Source organism: Gallus gallus, chromosome 22 (genome assembly GCF_016699485.2).
Source record: "Gallus gallus isolate bGalGal1 chromosome 22, bGalGal1.mat.broiler.GRCg7b, whole genome shotgun sequence".
Lineage (NCBI taxonomy): Eukaryota > Metazoa > Chordata > Aves > Galliformes > Phasianidae > Gallus > Gallus gallus.
Genome location: NC_052553.1, coordinates 1,821,628 through 1,840,917, shown reverse-complemented (window position 1 = coordinate 1,840,917; position 19,290 = coordinate 1,821,628). Strand labels below are relative to the sequence as shown.

The following is a 19,290-nucleotide window of genomic DNA, read 5'->3' as shown; positions in this document are numbered from 1 at the left end:
CAGCATGTTCCTAAATCCCCATCTAACAGGATTCATCTGCTCCGCTGCTCGAGCATGAGGTGCTCTCAGAGCCAGCAAAGATCCCAGCTCCATAGGCCTTGGTTTTGGTGCAGAGCTGCCCAGCAGATCACAGCCAGCTGCCCCACTGCACCCCACAGAGCACCTCACACACAAAATGGCAGCCAATCTGCTTCACTTCTTTCTTCATTTCAGTTGGAGGGCTCAAATTACTCCTCCTTACCGAAGATGCACAACTCCATTAAGGAAACCAGCTGCCAGGTGTACGGACCTCAGGCCTGCTGCCATTTCCATGCCCTACAGCAGCACTCACGCAGCTCCAGCACTGCAATGAGAGCCTGTATCTATTGCACCTGAAAAATAATTAAAATTAAAGAAAAACACCTTAATTTTACTTAGCTGTACACATTTCTTCTCAGGAAACCCCACCTCAGCCATCCTTTTGCTTACGAAGCTCTCACAGCTGCTCTTCCCCCCTCCCACACAGTTGGGACTCAGCCCCCCCACGCAGCCCCTCACCACAGGATTCCAACTGCCGCAGCCTCGATTTGAATGTGGCCACGCCCCCTTTCTCAGTTTAAAACTGCCCCCCACCAATCTTATCACTATTCTCCTGTTTATGTGCTCCCTTCGAGTCCTGGGGAGCCCTCAGCACTTTGAGGTCCTTCTGATGCATCATTTTGCTCTCTCTGCTGCTGTTACCTCACTCCAGCCCTCAGCTAGAAGGTAAGCTGCGTTGTGGTGGCACTTGCAAATGAAAACAACGTGGCTGTAATAGCTTCCTCAAGAGCGTTCCTTTACGTGTGCTGGGGAAGGGAAGGGGGAACAAACCCAACTCTGCATAAAAGCGGTGCTTTGAGCAAAGCTCTGGGATGATTATTGGGCAAACAAGCTCCCCCATTAGAATGGCAGAGAGGAAGATTGCACACCCAGGCTAAATTGCACTTTAGAGGGAGATGGCACAGAACGGCTTTCTGCTGAGGTTACACTTAAATTACAGCTGTTGCTAAAGCAAACAGCTCACAGTTTATGGATGGAGTTAAATTATGCATCCAGCAGGCAGGGCGTTTATGGAAAAACAATCAAGGCAAGTCAATAGATTACTGGATTGCCACCACACTCTTAAAGGACAAAAATAACTGTAGGGGTAGGGCATCAAAAATGAGCCACAAACATCCATTATTCACCATTGGCCAGAATTCCTGAGAGAAGCAGCTCGGCTCTCGAGCACCCCTGGAGTCATCACCAGTGTTAAAACTGCAAAGTAACTGAATGCATCCCTGCCATGTGAGTGCTGGTGCCTTAAGAAGAGTCGCCTGATACACTGGGGAGATCTGTTCATCAAAGCATGGCACGTGATGGTGAGTGGCTTTGTGATGCCTTCTCGAGGCACTGCTGGGGTGAGAAGACTTCATAGAATCATAGAATGGCCTGGGTTGAAAAGGACCTCAATGCTCATTGAGTTCCAACCCGCTGCTATGTGCAGGGTTGCCAACCACCAGACCAGGCTGCTCAGAGCCACATCCAGCCTGGCCTTGAATGGAACCGATATGCTGTCATGAAACAAAGTACTGAAAAAGCTATGAGCAAATGCAGCCACCTCCTCATGCATGTGTGAGCAGAATTGCCATCAGCCATTGGCAAATGATGTTGTGCTGAAATACAATTATTTACAGGGAAAATCTCCCAGAAAGCTTTCATAAAAATGTTAAGAAATGAGATTAGAATGGTCAGCAGCCAGCTGTAATGTGCAGCTCCAAACACGAGGAGGCCGAACACCTTTTTGGCCTTTCCAGATTCTGTTATAAAACAAACTATAAGACCAGTAATGTAATTATTCATTTCTTCCCTTTTATTTTTGAGGTATAAAAATACCAACACGAAAGGGGGGGAGAAAGGAAGGACCCATAATTGTTTCACAGAAGCTATTAAAACGTGGTATTAAAATAAACTTAATGAATAGATATTAATATCTGGTTAAGGCTGCTCTGACCTCCTATCTTACGGGTCCCTTTTATGTCTTGTTTGATGAAAGTTTTTTTGAGACTGCAAAGCAAAAGGGCAAACTGATTTATGAACAAGACTTATTGTTGCACGGGCAGATTTGTATAATGAGAAATATATTAAATCTAATGAAAGGAAAGCGTGACTTTCCAAGGCAGTAAGTTTCCACCATGATTAAGTGATTCAATACCCCTCAGTGGATTAATTTAGACAATGCAGGAGGCTTGCAGCCCCTGTTGCAACCTCTTGCTCTAATGACAAATGTTAAGCAATGTCAAGTATTTGTTTTCTATTTCGAGCTGTGGTGATAAAGTGGGAGGACGTTCACTAAGACATGAGTTAACCAGGGAAGTTGCCCTGATGCCAGTGCACTGGAAGATGCATCTCTTTCGCTTTGCAGTGGAGAATGGCACGGCTTGTCCCATCTGACAAAATCTGTCTGTAAACCTTATTTTACAGCCACCAACCTGTAGTTAACAACTGGTCTTCAGATCTTTAGTCCAGTGTTGATAGGATAGGGTGGGAGAGTAGAGTTAGAGCTGCTGGTGGTACAGCATAGGAAGAAATGTGTGAGGAGCAACACCATGGACAGAACTTGGAGCCAATGCTGTCTCTGTGCTGTGAAATGGTCCTGGTCAGCATAGGTATGTCTTTAGGATGAAGTGCTTGAGCTTGGAATTTTGATGTCCCTTCAGTGAGCACTATTTTGGCAGCAGAAGCAGCAAATATATTCTTGATCTCAGCTGCTTTGGAGTGTGAGAGGACAGACTTGTGTCAAGAGAACACAGTAGGTCTTTGTTTGCCTGAAATAAAACAATAAACCTTTCCCTCCCACCACACTAGAAATATTGATTAAAAGAAGGAGTGCCTGTGAAGATGGTGGAAAAGAAGGCCAAAGAAGCCAAACATTGATAAACTTAATTAAATTTCTAATGAAAACAGAGGCAGCCTGCAGCGATTACTCTGTGTAACTGAGACTAATACACCAATTAGGCTAATTCATCCCCCGGTGCTCTGAACACCGTTATAAACTTAATCCATATTTCTTCTTATATGTCAACAATTGATTTCCTTCGTTTGGGACACTCCTGGTTTGGACACAAAAGGCAGCAGATACTTTTTCACTAGGGGGATGCTCTATGGGAGCAGATAATGTCCTACTGGCTGGAGATTGTCCTCTAGGGAGTCTCTTCTCTTTCTTTCCCAGTCTTTCATAGGAACCCTAATGTACACTGCACACATAATGAGCCTAGTTCAAGATATTATTCATTAGTGAATTCAGCAGTTGGAAACATTATCTGCGTCGGCACAGATGTGCAGTGCTTGGAGTTCCATATGTCTTTGAGCTGAGGGAGACCTGCACAAGGTGAAGCTCAAACCATTCCTGTTGGTCCCACGTTTCTGGGCCTGGTATTGCAAGCCTGATCAAAATGTCAGGTTGGATAAAGCAATTTGCACCCGAACTGAAATCATTTCTTCCTCAAATACTGGGGGAATAAAAATGTAGGACTAAGATGGCCTGACTCCAGCTTTCTTTGCAGGCAGATGTCAGTTTAGAGCTGTACAAGGGCTGTTTGTGAGGGTTATGCATGCTGCTGTCCATCACAACACAGGCTTGCATTCCAGATCAATGCCCTCTTGTGAACTTGCAAAAGTTTTAAGGCATGTTTAAGCCTTTGACATCTCAGCACACAGAAATTTCTCCTGTTGCAAATGGAAATTGTAGTAGAAAGGTCAGAGACCACCTCATGGCTGTTCTGTGTATCCAGGAGACAAATCGTGGGCAAAACAAAGAACAAACAGTTGGCAGTGTTGGCTCAGTTGCCTGTCAATAATGTAAACTTAGATCAGCTGGTTAGATACAGTGGCTGTATCAAATAAATACTGTCTCTGGCAATTAGCAGCACTTAATTTTGAAAATGAGCTAATATAATCAATTATGTCTTTTAATTTGTCAGACAGTATTTTACAGGGTTTAATTTTCTGCTACTACACCTTTCAAATTATCTTCAGGTGCTGTTTTGAATGCAATCGTTGATGCTTATTCTGAAACCATTAGCACTGAAAGTGCCCCCCGCACAGAGACAGCCAACCCTCAATGTCAGTGATGGATGGGAAGAAGGCAGCAGGTGATGTCCTGGTCCAGCCAACCTTTTCCTGTGGCATCCAAACTTTTAGATTTCCATATCAATGGGTGTGAATTCATACTGCTGCTCTGTGAAACGTGTGTCTGGCATGTCTTATTTTTATCTCATCCTGCTGAAGGATAACGCTATTTCAGGAGGTTTTACATGAGTAGATTAGAATTATTACCAGCAGGAGGATATGCCATATGCAGATTGTGAATGGCATAAAGAGCGTGTGTATGCATGTATTTCCTTCCCTCCCTCTCTCTGAATCAGATAAGCTGTGCTGAGCTGCCTTGGGTTTGCACAGAACTTGGAATTGAGAGCTTAAAGAGTTTAAATTAAGGAACTGCCTTTTTTAGATAGGAATTGTGTTATTTGAATGAACTATTAACCTACTGGCCTAACATTTTATTCATGGATGCTTTTAGGGATAGATGGCAAATGCTTGGCATAGCTTCCTCCTTCGTATTTCATCCCCCAGGCAAAGGTAGCTGCCCAGTAATCCAGCAGAAGGGGGGGGGGGGGGGGGGATTGTTGAGTGATGGAGGTGCAGCTGTGGGCAGGCACACAGCTTTGGGTGCAGCTACTGAGTCCCATAAGGCAGAGAGCCCAAGCATACACAGAGTGCCCAGGGTTCAAGGATCACTGGGCAGGGGGCTGTGGATGGCTTCCTAGGTAAGATGTGGAGGTGAAGGGGCTGTTTTCCAGCATAGGGTACAGCCTGTTTCCTAGGAGGAGCCACACTTTGTTTTTTCGTGGCAAAATCTCTGCTCTTGTAGAGATAAACAGCAATACTCCGCTTGATCTCCTTGCTTTCTTCTTTCTAGTACAGCCCTCCTGCATGTTGCCTTGCTATCCACTGTTCTGCAGGCTCTCTCTGCAAGACAGGCATGCTTGGAGGCAGACAGGGCTTCAGGAATGCCACTGCTCTGCAAACAGCTCCTGAGAACTGGCTCTGAATTTATTGGAAGAAGTTCTTAAGCTGATATTCTTTGGTTCCTGTAAAGGTGGTAAAGAAGCTGCCTCCCTCGGTGGACAGACAGACCATGGCTCAGTGGTCTCATTGACTACACACAGTATCTGACTCCTCTGTTTCTTTACCAAGTTGCCAGGTATTTGAGGATGACAAGAAACAAGGAAGCTGTTTTATTCATTCTTAGGCGGTCAGAGCTTGAGAAATACACAGCATCTTCTTTGGCTGCTCTTTGCCTCTCCAGACAGCTTTGTTCATGCCTGACCTAGGCAGAAGAAAAAGCATTTAAACATCAAAGCAATTATATTTATGCAAATAGAGCAAATGTGCCTTTGGTTTTGTTTGTAATGAGCGCTGTGCTTGCATAAAAGCTGTGGTTGAATGAAGGGCCAGTAGGCATTGCTGGCACTGGGCTGATTTGCTTAGCTTGGAAGGAAAACATGCTTTCCAGCAGTGTGGTCAGTTATGAGCCATACAAGTGGAGTTGTTTCATTGGGAATCTTCATTTCCTCTTTAAATTGGCTCTGCTCAGCAGGAGAGCCAAGCACAAATCCATAGGGTCAACTGCAAGCCTGCTCTGTGCTTTCATGCCTCTTGTTTTGTACGACAGCGGCAGCCAAGCTGAGCAATCTGCAATACCTAAGGCATTTCCTCTTAGCATTTACCACTTCAGAAACTTCTGAGACATGTGTAAGGCAGCAGCAACTCAGATATTCCCTTCTCAACTTGGAGCTGCTTCACAAGCAGCCACCAAGGTCAGGAGCCCAGATTTGAATGTAATAATAATTTTATTCAATTTACAGAAATAATGTGATTTCCTAAAACGTGGGAATTAGCAAGTCAAGCCCAGAGAATTAAAACTGCCCGGAGGCTCAGCTGCCCTGAAAGAATCCAGTAAAACTCCATCTCAAGCTAGCAAGAAGCGGAACACGGCATCTATTTTTGTTATGACATCCTTGAGGTCAGCCCAGCAACAGGGAGGGGAAGAAATTAAAAGGTAGTTTCTCTGAAGACACCTATTTTACAACACTTTCTTTGCTCGTAGCTTGTTAATTTTCACAGCAGAGTTGCCTTGGGATGTGAATTAAAGAAACAGATGAAAAAAGTCTTGTGCCTCTAACTGTACTGCAGGCCCTACGCACACTCCTGTGCCTTTGATGAGAAACATTAAACATTTTTAATTTAGCACATCCATTTGAAAATCTAATTCTTTTAATGCTTTGCAGCAGCAGACGCTTTTCACGGTGCTGTCACCACCATAGAAGAATTATGAGAAACTTGAACCGCGAAAAGTAAATTAGAAAAATCTCATTTCGGTTACTCTAAAAAGAGGGGAAATTAGATTTTGATTAAAATCACTCACACATACAATTTTAGGTAAACTAATTTAGCAAGGCTGACTATATAATTTTTTTGCTTGCCTCCTTGTCCCATCACAGCAGCTGCCGTGGCCCTGCGGTGGGAGGGGAGCTGCCAAGCGTGGCCATCCCTGGTCGGTTCCACTGGGAGAGGAGAGGAGGTCACCAGGCCATGTTGGTGTGCCACGTTGGGTATACTTGTCCTTACCAACCTCCTCAACTGTAAGAGCAACCAGAGTAACTGCCCTTCAAATTTCTGATAATGTTGGAAAGAATTGACTGCTTTGACTTTGGGTATGGGTGAGTGATTTGCAGAAGGCACTCTGGTTTTGTTCTAATTCTTTGTGACTTCTCCATGAATTTGGCATGATTTTCCTGTGTCACTTGAAGCTATTGCCTGTATAATGGCAGCGTGCACCTTTGGACCTGCCCTGAGAGTAGATTTTAAATGCATGCTGATCTTTTGGGTTGCAATTTGGCATAGCAAGCATGTAGCTGCATTCCACTCTCCTCCATTGCTTGCAGAGTCATTCAGAGCCTGGTTTCATAGGTGACTCCATGGTCCTCTGTATTTCAGCCTGGTGGAACCAATAAATGTTCCAGTGAAAGTAATCAACCGTGTACTTTCCCCTGCTGCTTGCATTTGACTTTGTGCAGTCAGAGCAGCTCACTGAGGCATCATCCTCAGCACTGAAACAAGTCTTAAGTGGGACCAAAGTGATGCATGTGTTGCACTGGACTGTTGCACAGGGATGAACTACACCCATGTAGTCCTGCAGGGCCGCCTTCTACTTCGTGTCCTCTTTTCTTCCAGCAGTAACCCAGATGCAGCAGTGCGTACTTTTTCCCTGGATGGTTGGATCAACTGAAGTCAGCGAGCTTTTATCTCTGCTCTGCTTTGATTTAATTTGAATACCCTTATAGCAGAAATGCCACGATCAAAGATGAAATGCATGAAATGCGAACTGAATTTATTTGGTCCTGATATTCATGAGATATTGCTATGTTTTTATTTAACTCCAGACCCAAACATTTGCAAGACTGCTCGATGTTTTAAGGACCTGTAAGGAGGCTGAGGAATAAGACGTCTGACACAGAGAACTGTGGCTGAAACCTTCCTAAGACTGCTGCCATTGTGCAAACCAAGTGCACACCAGTAGGAGAGCAGTGCCACAACCGAGCAATGGCACAAAGCATCACAGGAGGGGGAGAGATGGGTAAGTGACTGATCTGCTCAAAATAGATCACAAAGGTGATGCAAGATAAGCTTTGGCATAAACACGTAACCTTAGAGATGACAAGGCCCGTTTCCCCATTGCTCCCAGCTTCTGAAGCAGGAGCAATATTAGTCAAACTCTATTTCACGTTTCTTTCATTGCATCTGCTGTTGTTCGTTTGCATCTGCGGGAGCACCAGGATCTCCCCATGGGTGAACTTTCCTTTGGTTCTATGCAGCACGGTGCTGGGATCTCCAACAGAAGTGTGTAATTTGCACCCGCGCTGAACCTGCCCCATAAATGTGATGTTTAAGTCTTTTTACTACTGTAGCTTTTAAACTGCAGATTGCTGGCATTGTTTTACCCATCTTCACAATATGCTCCCTTTTTATTAGCTTGTTCTGGCCTTTTAAGTATATGATTAAACTATTTGGTAGTTTTATTGTAAGATCCATAAAATAAGTAATTTACAAGGAAACTTAAAACAGGTTGTTTCTTTTTTTCAATGATAACTATTTCCGATGTCACAGTTCTGATGTAACAGGGAGTCAGATGGGGAGTTGACCTCTGTGCCTCCAGCAGCAATACAACGCATGGCCTCAGCACGAGGACATGGGAATGGGGTCTGAGCAGCTTTTGCAGGATGGCTGCACAGAATCTGTGCTGAGGAGTTCTGAGGTCATAAAGTGTAAATAAAGCCAAATACCACGCACGCTGTATCTTTCTCCCTCAGCAAATGTGGCTTGCAGTTGGAGACCATCAACGTCCCGTTATTATGAATATGATCTGAGCCGTCTGTGGCTTTGCCAAGGCTGATATTTATTTCCTTTTTGGTGTGTTTTTGTGGCCAGGAGCCCAAAGGAACCGGTGCCCTTTCTGTTCTGCCCTGCAGCAGTTTGCAGAGCGGCGAGTCACGGCTGCACGGAGCTGCAGCCAAGCTCATGTCCAAAAGCTGTGTGTTGGCAGCTCCTCTTATGCAGGCAGGAGCTGATGAATGCCAGCTGAATCCATGGTGATAGGAGTCAGCATGGCCGTGCTGCCCATGGAAACCAGAGCTGCCTACTGTCATTGCTTATTGCTCCCAGGCTTTAATACATTGTCACTCACTTTGGCTTTGCTACCACTTACACCTCCTTAAATCTGGAGTAAACGTGCTTGTTGATGAGAGCCAGAAGGCATTAAAAGGACCTGTCCTCTGCACTCCAGATCTGACAGCATGAGGACCCAGACACAGTGAAAGCATGATGTTCATTTGCCCCTTTTGGGTTCATAACTGCAAAAATTAAACGTTATTTCTCACAAAAGGTCAGTGGCAACTTTCCCTAGGAGGGACTAGCCAGGCATCCCAAAGTGACTGACTGGAATAGTCAGACAGGCAGTTTGATACTGAAGTAGATGGTAAAAAAGTACTGTGTTGCTATTAGCTGTAGTAGTAATGGTGGGGATAGACATATTGGTAGCTGTCATCAAAGTATTAAATCCAAAATTACTCACTGTTATCAGCACTGATAAAAATCCAGCTATCAAATTCTTAAATTGGTATCTAGAATGATGAACTCTTGGTCTCTGTTATCACACTGATCAGGGACAGGCTGCTGCTGAGTCTGTCTGGACTCTTGCCTCATGCTCTCTCCCCCAGATAACAGTCAAAGCCCAACACAGGGAGCAACAGCTGGATTCTGCAGACAGATGTGGGGAGCAGTGAGTCAGTGAGATGGCTGTGATGAATGTGATAAACAGCAATCACAGCACACAGCTGCCTCGTGCCTGGCAGGGTTTTGCAGCAGCAAGCTTCTGTGATGTCCCTGCCCAGGATGTCCCCATGCTGAGCTGCTGCACAGCAGGGCTGTCTGCCAACCTCGGGACTTTACAGCTGCTCCTCAGAGGTGGATACAGCCCACAGCTTTATGGGCACTCGTAGATTTTGGAGGTGCCTTCCAGTCCCATTTCCTCACTGTGCTTTCTGAACTCTCCCTGGTCTGTATGGTAGGCATCATTTCAACCTGGAGGCACTAATTGGGCGCTGACTGCCAGATTGTTCATAGTGCTATAACGTGACTTCACTTGGTGCCAAGGGCTGAAGCGCTGCTGGTGCTTTGGATACCCTTTAGGTACCCTTTGGATACCGTTTATGCACTGCATGCACTGCTATTTCAGAGGTACAGAGAAGGCCTTGTATTTAAGACACTGAATAGTGCCAAATGCTCCAAAAACAAGGATAAGACCATGAGATGTTCATTGCCAAAATGGGTTCCAAATGCCAATGCTTTCCCTTTATTGCCACCAGCCTGCTGGTGTCCCAGCATGTAGGAATGCTCCAAAGCAGTGTGGGTCTCCCTAACTCAGTGCCTCCTGCAGCAGCCAATATGAAGCCAAATTTTGTACTAAAGCGTATGAAAAGAGTTCATGTCTCCTGCTCACCAGTGGAGTTTTAAAGGAGAGTGATTTTTGGTGAGAGGAATAATTTAAACCATTGTAGCTATTTTTGAATGTGAATCTTTTCTATAACCTGAGAGCTAGCTTCTTGCCTGATGCAATGACATGCTAAAAGCATAATGCATACATAGGGGGAGCAGGAAGGCAGGGTTATTATCCCCATTTCACAGGTGAAAACTGAAATGCAGGGGAGATTGAGTGATTTTTCCCCAAACCACATGAATGAAGAAGCATCCATCCTGCAGTTATTATGGGAGGCAAGTGCAGCTTGTGCCTGCAGCTGCAAGGTGACGTTCAGTCTTCTGACTTTCTCGTGTTTGCATTTGGGTGGAGGGACTTGGAGGAAGGCAGCAAAGCTGCTGGGGGCTGTGTTAGATGTGCCTGTGCAAGTATGGTCTGGGAAAAAGGGATGGTTGTGAGCCTGGAGTCTTTCAGCACGTTTAATAAAGATCTTTCCTGTTGCATCAAGCAGAGCTAACAAAGCAGTGCCTGCACACACTTGATCAACCTGAGACCCCTCATGGCTGCCCCTGGTGTGCGTGTGCTCAGTGAGGGCCTGAAGGCTGCAGAACAAGTCAGCCTGCAGCCTCTTTCCTGAAGCAGCCCCTCGCATGGCACTCCCATTGCTGTGCTGAGAGCCAGCTGGGTGCATGGAAGCACAGGAGAGCTTTTGCATATGGGAAAATACATTGGGAGAAGGGGTGTGAAACCTCCTTGCAGAGTGGCATAAATTATCTGTTGAAGAGCTAGTCTGTGGCCATCACCATTACCTGAATTATAGGTCTTTAGTCTGAACAGCTTCAAAGCAAGCTATTTTTTTTTTTTTTGTATATTACCCCTTCATCCTTGAATATTGAGAAGATGAAAGGAAGGATTTCAAGCACCGGTGGGGAATTTAGGCAGGAACAGAACATTCTGTTGCTTATAGTGTAGACAAAGGATGTTTGTCTTAATTAAGGTAAAAACTGAGCAAGGCTACAAAGGAGCACTGCTCTCTGATGGCGGATGGGATCTGCCTGAGAACAGCCCACCTGTGTGTGCTTTGACCAGGTCAGGCCATGGTCCTGATTCTTCAGCTCAGTTCCTGTTGAACTCTCAGGTGTGTTGTAAGGCAAAGCTGCTGAAAGCTAAGCCAGAGCAGGGAGTGACGTGGGTTTACGATCTCATTAATAATTAGAAATTGACTAGAGTTGCCTTGATATTTTTCAAAAGGAAATATCCAGCACTGATAGCAACTAATGTCCACTTGGGGGTCTTTCTGGTAGATAAGAAAACAGCTTTTGTGAGGCATAGCTGTGTACAATGCCAAGAGAAATGAGAGCTAATAAAATGGAGAATATACATCACCCATTTACATTTATTGCACATTAAACCTTGGTGCACACAAAAGATAATGACAGATGCAAATTGAGAGCACTTGAGCGGTGTGTCTGTCAATGGGGAGCAGGCACAAAGCCAGAGACCCATATTTCCACCAACCACATGCTTTGAGGTAGGGTCAGGCATGAACTGAGCTACAAAGTGTGGTCTATGAGAATGTAGGCTAACCTCAGCCTGCTGGAGTCTTTATTTCTGCATCCAGACTCTTGGCAATCAGTTGTTTGCAGCAGTGGAACTGAAGCAGATGCCCCAACACTGCCTTTGCACATATAGAATTCTGATCCAGAGAGTCTATCCTGGCCTCCTTCAGCTTGCTTGTTTTAGGAACATAGCTGAGATCAGATCCCCATCGCACAGAGGCAGAAAAGGCAGTCCCTAGCCATTTTGAATGAATTTGAATACAAAGAATAAGCAAATAAAAGCGTTGGCCTTGTAATTAAAATACTGGCATAAGGACAATACATTGGAAGGCAATTTCCATCCCACTTGATGTGGGGTCGTGTGTGTGTCATTGAAGTTCACTGTCACCCCAGCTGAGCAAGAGGGACGTTACTCTGGTCTGATTCGCCTAGGATCCAAGTGCTCATTCGTCTTAGATCGCTGTTCTTTATTCAGCCAGCACAACTCTCCGTGCCTCTAATGCAAACGCTTCATTTCAGATGGAAAAAGTAGAGCGAGGTGCAAGTTTCTGCACAGCTGGAGCACAGCTACGGCGCTGGAGAAACATCTGCATAGAGCACAGAGCCCTTCAGATGGCAGGCAAGCAAGCAAGCCTCTATTAAAACAGCCCCCTGGGCAACTGCCTGGAGAGCTCATCCTTGGTCAAGTATTTGTTTTGAAGAAGGAGTTCTGGCACCCGAGCCACAGTGTTTGCCTTCAGCCTTTCTGTGTCTCCCTTCCTCCTGTGAGCAGATTGCTGTGAGAACATCTTGCTGCTTCCTTCACTTCTGCTGCACCAAAAAGCCATCAGTGCAATGCTGAAAGGGAACAGAGAAAGGGGCTGGAAGCACTTTAATTACTGTGAGTGCTTGTTTTGTGTACGTGTGATTGCTTCCTATGATACAGTAACTTCTTCTCTTTCCCCATGCAAGGATGGTGTTTCTATTTATCACGATGAATCCAGAGCAGCAAATTAGAGAGGGAAAGGGAGCAACTGCATTGCTCTATTTGTAAGCAAAACTGGCACTGTGTGCGGAGGAGCAACAGTTTCTGTTGAAAGCAAGTAATGGATTTTCTCCCTGCAGAACTCCTTTGGCCCTTTGCTTTCACTTCCTGTTCTTCACTGGCTTTTAAAAGATTGCCCAAGTTCCTGCCATGCTTAGAAGAGTTGAGTGCTATTATTCCCATTTACAGAGAAAAAAAAGAAAAAAGTAGATGGCGAGAAGCTTCTATCTGTGAACATTGGTTAATCCCATTCTTTTTAATGCTGAAAATGTGTTAAGGACAACGAGGTGCAGAGCCAGACCTCGTTTGGGCTCCAGGGGCCACTGAGCAGCAGTGGGCAGCACTGCACACCAGGAGTGGGGGCAACTTCCAGAACTGGGGCTCCTGGTGGTGGGAAGGGTTCTGTTTACACGAGGTAACATTCCCTCAATCACCTTTTCCATTTAATTTTCTGTGCTTTGTGCTGCCTGCTAGGGATCGTTAAGCAATACTCCAGTTATCACTGCATATCACTTAGTGTGCTTTGCTCTAATAAGCTTTTGTAAATAAAACCCAGAGAGATGAAAAGGCCAACGCCTGATTACGAGCTACCAATTTTGTCTCATTAAGTTCTTATAAGGGAAAAAAGTAAATAGAATCTTTATCAATCTCGCACACTTACAGCTCTGAAGAGAGAGCTTTCCACATTCATTAGGAAGGATGCTGAGAACAGAGATGTGTTTGCAGGCACTTCTGCCTTATGAAGTTGCTAAGGGATGTTTTACTGATGATCGGCCGTTACTTCAATCAAGAGATGAGAAGGCAAAGATGGAACCAAAGGAATCATAAAATATTCACAGGCTGTGGTTGGAAGGGGCCAATACACAATGGTGTGCCATATTCGCTCTTCGGATGCTTATATTGATGGTCTTCCCGCATAGTAAGATAGGAATAACTTTCCTGCTGGAACTTACTGCATTTCTATTTCAGTAGCTGTTGTGTAGAGTTGTCAATAAATGTGGGGAAATGTAATAGAGGAACTGTGTGGTCAGGCTGAGCAGACTTCTATCTGCTGATCAACAGCACCTCGCCTGTCATTTTGTATTTCTTTACATCTCACAAGAGAACCAGCCCAGAAATAGATATCATTTACTTCTGTGCCCATCATTTTTCATCCATACTATCCTGAATTATGTTATTAGAATCATCAGTTTAAAGGACAAAATGACTATTGTGGCCAATTTCTGTAACTATTTCAATTGAGGGCTCCATGAGAGCTCACCAGGCAGAACTTCAGCCCTCACTCAGCGAATAGGGAAGGTTCTCTGTTGCACTGTTTCTTAAAATTCAGGGCTATATCTGCCCCCAAAGCTGCAATTAGCAAATGTTGGCCAACTCTGGCAGACCCTGGAATTTACATCAGCTATTTGAAATGGGAGGCAAGGCTGACAGCCTGCATGTGCATGCCTGCTTCCTTTGCTACACGGTGTACTTATTTCAGTACACGAAATGCGTAAAAGCCACCAGGCTTTTTCACCTTTCATCCCACACTCCCCTTTTGTTTCATGCTTCCGTACTCCAGCTTCAGTGTTTTCTCCTTCCTTCACAAAGACAAGCGATTCATTCATTCATCAGGCAAATTCATGGAACAAATGAGTAGAGATGACTTAGTCAACTCATTCCTTGTGGGCGTCACCGCACAAGTGGATGACTTAAAAACAAATTAATAGCATTTTCTTTTGGAGAAGGTATCGCATGGAGTGTTTTTCTCTTTGCTTTTCACAGTTCTATTTAGTCTTTATTTTTACCTAGGCTTCAAAGCTTTAATTCCTATCATTTCTGATCACCGTTCCCTTTGCCCTGCTCAGGAACAGCAGCAGCCATCCACACGGGGTACAGCAGCACAGAGCTTCTCCTTGGCCCATTCTATTAACTACCGGACAGAAATCATCCATTAATGTCAGCTGAATGAATCCTGTGCTCCCCAGATGGCATCATCCTATTGGCATTTCCAACCTCTGTTGGTATTTCAAAGCTGATCACTCTTCTGGTGTGCTGTTGTCTGAGTCCTGCCAAGCACTCTGTGCCCATGGGCTGCCCAGCTCCTACTGCTGTCTGTGCCTGGCTGGGAAGGCCCAGCTCTGCTCAGCTGCACTGCTGCCTGGGCTGCATTTCCTGCAGCACCCCGGCCATGCTCTCCTCCTGCAGCCTGTGTGCTTCCCACGGCCGCAGCCTCTCCGTGCTGTTCTCTGTGCTCTTTGCACCATGCTGTGCCATTTGCCTCCTCTCGTTCAAAAGCTTTGGTGCCGGGATGTGCACAGCCATCTCAAGCTGTAGTATGTGCAGCTGATGCTACAGACACACGGAAAAGGGCTTTGTGAAGCAATGCGGCTGTGGGTTCTGCTGTGCCCAGTGGTACTCAGGGTCTGGAGGGCTGTGCGTTGGGCTGAAAGCTCCCTTGGGCTGCTGGGTAGGGATGCACAGCCAGCAGCACCTCTGAGCTCAGCAGCAGGGATGCACCGACACACTGATGGCAGAGGTACACGTGCCGGTGTCAGACTTAAATACGGCTTGTGGAGCTAAACAATACCCCATTTTAATCCACGGGCAACTTGAGATTTTTCTTCTTCAATACAGGAAATGTTTTCCGAGGAGCAGTGCCCTTATCAGTAGATGCAATAGCTCCACCTTTGGGTCCTGGAACAAAATGCGCTTTGGCCACAACTTTTCCCCCGGTTTTCTGTGTAGCAGACTTATCTGCTGCATTGATGAAGATTTAATATGAATAGTAAAACTGGGGAGGGGGGAGGAACTGCTGCAGTGCTGAAGTAGCCTATCACAGGGTAGAAGCAATGGCAGGTCCATAGCTATCATGTACATGATGCCTTGATGCTGGTAGTCAGACGGTAAGCACAGAATGCAGAGACAAAGTCAGACTGGAGGCAATATCAGGACCCAGAATTAGGCTGGGTTGGATTTTTCCACCTCTAATTCTTATTTGTGCGTCTGGTAATAATTTATGCTAATGTTATGCATTTGACCAGATGCATTGTAATTAGAGAGATTAGCTGCATGAATACGAGCCAGGCTTTTCTCCTCCTGAAAGCAGCTTTTGAACCTTTCTCTTGCAGAATGTGCATGTCTGAGACTGCATCAGATGAGTGCTGTGCAAATACAAACACCACACCTGCATGCTTGTGTGCTCACAGGCGTGGCTATCAGATTGAGATCCCCTACATGCCCACAGGGCAGTCAGGCACCTGCATGGGGCAGTGGTTGTATCTACATGCCTTCATGCAGCTGTCGTGCTGGTGGTGCGTCTGTGTGCTCTCAGTGATGTGCTGACGTCTGGTTGTGTTTGTATGGCTGTATCTAGAGACAGCGCTCCTGTACACACAAATACTTATCATACTTGCTTAATAATGAGATCCCCATACAATTGTGTACATGTGAGAGTGTTTGCCCAGACACCAATGAAGTTTTAAAAAAATATCCAGTAGAAGTAATCAGATACTTCCTGAATGCACAGACAATAATAAGCATGAGAGTCCGGACCAGAACATTTATTCCCTCTAGAAAACAAAACAAAAGGAAAAGCTCCAAACAACCAAGTAAACGAAGTAAAAATGTGTTTTGCTTTCATATGTGCAAGGTGAAATCTAAACCTTGCTGGCTCGTATTCCTTTCCCGTGGTGTAGGAGACTGGAGCTTGCTAATCACGGCGAGATAAAGCAGAGAGGTCTGCTAACAAGCCTTCAAACTGACAGCAGGTTTGGCAGGGTTGCTGTGCCGCTGTGTTGAAGATCTTTAAACTTCAGGGGTCATTATCCTCTGACCTTGAAAAAAAACCTTACCAGATATCCATATGGGCTGGCTGCACAGGTCTCACTTAATTGGATGCACAGGTGTGCAGAGGAGCAGCTGACACCGCTTGATGGACTGGCTGCACAGCTGCAGATGCTCTCTCAGCTTTGATGTGCCACTAGAGAACCAGGGACAGCTTGCACCACGTCCATCTCAGGGATGGCTTCAGCCTCATCTCCCACAGAATGCCACTTGAAAATCTCCCCTGGGCTCCAGGAGGCTTCAAAGCAGACCGGGCAGAATTCTCTGCCTGGAGGTATTGGTGCAAATGTAAATGTTGCCCTGAGTTTGATTCTCTGCATGCAATGTCCACAAGACCTGCAGTTTAGCAACCTGCAAAACACCTCTTTGCATTTCATGTTCACATCCAGCTTTATGAATTGATCCCCTTACACTCAGACTCAATGCTCCTGGGAGTGCAGTCCTGCAGTACTATTATCTTTCAGTCTGCTTCGCTCTCAGCAAGGTCATTTCCTCACCCTTCGTACGTCCTGTCATTCTCCCTTTCCATGCTTGCTTTGATGCAATTGATTTCACTTCTGTTTCTCCAGTCTCCAAAGGGTTTTTCTCAGATCCTGCCAAACATGCTGTAGTCAGTCATGCACCTCTTAACGTTTTCCAGCTAGGCTCTTGTTACGACCCTTTAATTGAAAAGTCTCCTAAGAGGTAGCACTGTATGCAAGTGTAATTGGAATATCTATTTTTGTTTTCCTTGAGGTTGACTTGCATACAATGCTTAAGGCAGAGAAATCAGTGAAGGCAGTTTTGGCCTCTCCATTCCCTGCCACATCTCTTGGACTCAATGACAAGAGGTGAGGACATGCATATCCACAGCCACACAAGGAAGTGGACTCCCTGGGTCAGAAAGGACACAGCTCAGACCTGGATGGCTCTGCCTTACACTGGCCCCATTCTGTGCATGGCCCTCATTCTCCTCCCAGAACTCTGTGGGTTCTGTTCCCTGGGGCAGGGGCAAGCTGCCTATTTCTGTGCCTGAGTGCAGAGCACCAGGCAGATGGAAAGTGGCACACTGATAACCCGAAGTCCCCATGCAAAGTAGGTAGCAGCATCAGGCTGTGACACAGCCCGACCCTGCCAAGTGCCATAGCTTCCCTGAGAGCATGGTCAAGGGTGCAGCCATCACGGTGGGAGAGCTGCCAGCTCTCCCACCGTGATGGCTGCACCCTTGGGGAGATGTCCAGGTAATGGCACTGTATGCAGCCCTTCATTAGCAGTGCATCCGGATTGTGTCCATTAGAACCACTTATTGGCTGAGTTATCAATACAGGGCAGCAGGGTGACAGGCCAGCTAACAAGGAGATGTCTTGAGAGAGTTCCCTTGTAGGAGAGGGAGGAGGGAGCAAGCGGTGCTGCTTCCAAAAGGCTTCTTCAGGGAAAAGAAAAAAAAAAAGGAAGCAAATGAAGTGCAACGAAAGCTGCAAAAAGGAACACCCCTGAGAGTTTGCTCCTGAATGCTGCTTTTCATTTGGAACCAAGAGGGAGGTTCAGAACGGGAGAGGAATGAGGGACACACAAGTGTAGGTGCCATCCCAGGGAGGTTTCAAAGAACATCTTGAATGGAAGAGTTGATGCGATTAGCTGGAATTACACAAAGATGCACAAACAGCCTTGGCAAAATGGCATAGAGCAAAAAAGGAAGAAAAAACAATCCGGTACTTCAGCGTCTGATGCTATTTTGTCTTTTGATGTTTGTTTTCTGCACAGTGCCAGCAATTCCTGTCAGCTCTGGTGCACGTTGCCAAGTCTATTATTTGGGATGATTCCTGCTTTAAATATTTTCAGCTGTAGCGGATCTTTAATCACGGGGAGATTGTTTTCAGGAATGATTACTTCATGTGCATCCAAAAGCATATCTGATCCAAATCATTTGTGATCCTTTTGTAGCCCAAGGGACAAAATGGGAAGGATGGGGCAAACTCAAAGGCCACTGAGGGAAAGGATGTTCCGTTTGAATGAGATTCCTGATCTCTGCCCTCTGCTCAGCCCTTCGGGGGCTTAGGGCTAATAGTGGCACATTTGGCCTGCGACCAGAGCAAAAGGTCCATTCTTTGAACTATGCAGTAGAGTCTGTTCAGTATTTGTCTGCAGCACGTTTGTGATAAGCAAAGCAAGACATAAATACAGGAAAGTCTTCTTCATACTGCGGTATATCTGCTCATTTAAAAGAAGCAATAATTTTTTTATGTTAGAGAATGATACCCAGCTGGTGTATGTGAGCTTCCATTGACTTCACCAAGGATGCAGCAAGAGGGACAGCAGCACGGTACAACCCAGTTGTATTTTCCTATTTCATTCCTAAGATCCCGGGGTAAAACTGTCCCACTTTGCAAAGTGCCATTAAGAACTGAAGAGCTGAGTGGGCTGCTGACCTCAGGTTTCCTCCCTGTGTGGGGAAATTCTCAGCCAGCATAGGGTGGAATCTGAGCACAGAGCTGGCACGAACCTCCCAGCCGTGAATGTGCTGGATGCTGCTAACAATGCTGCCTCCGTAGGAAGGCTTGGAGTTTCAGATAAGCACAAAACCTCAGATGATTATCTGAATCAATTTTGCAATGCAAAATTAATACGAAAACTTAACAAGAGGGCAGCTTTCCCAACAGCCTCTCGCCACGGCTCTTATTGATTATTATTTGTACTAAGGGAGCTCCTGTAGTTACCTACTGAAATTAAACCCAGGCATTTTTCATGCTCAAGCTTTATAATCTATAGCCAGGACTTACAAACTCAAACACACACGCAACATGCAT

At 45.6% G+C, this 19,290-nt stretch overlaps 1 long non-coding RNA gene across 4 annotated transcripts in view; it reads left to right on the top strand.

The window, feature by feature from the left end:
• Positions 1-585: 585 nt before the first annotated feature.
• Positions 586-19,290, top strand: part of LOC101749927 — a 37,934-nt gene continuing 19,229 nt past the window's right edge. For 2 of the 4 annotated variants that reach the window (XR_005841533.1, XR_005841532.1), the window contains exons 1-3: positions 586-744; positions 5,928-6,121; positions 7,506-7,699. This is a non-coding gene — a long non-coding RNA (uncharacterized LOC101749927). Of the gene's footprint in view, positions 745-5,927; positions 6,122-7,505; positions 7,700-8,229; positions 11,446-12,174; positions 15,308-19,290 lie in introns of those variants that run through there. The other 2 variants (XR_001469855.3, XR_005841531.1) reach the window with 2 other exon arrangements.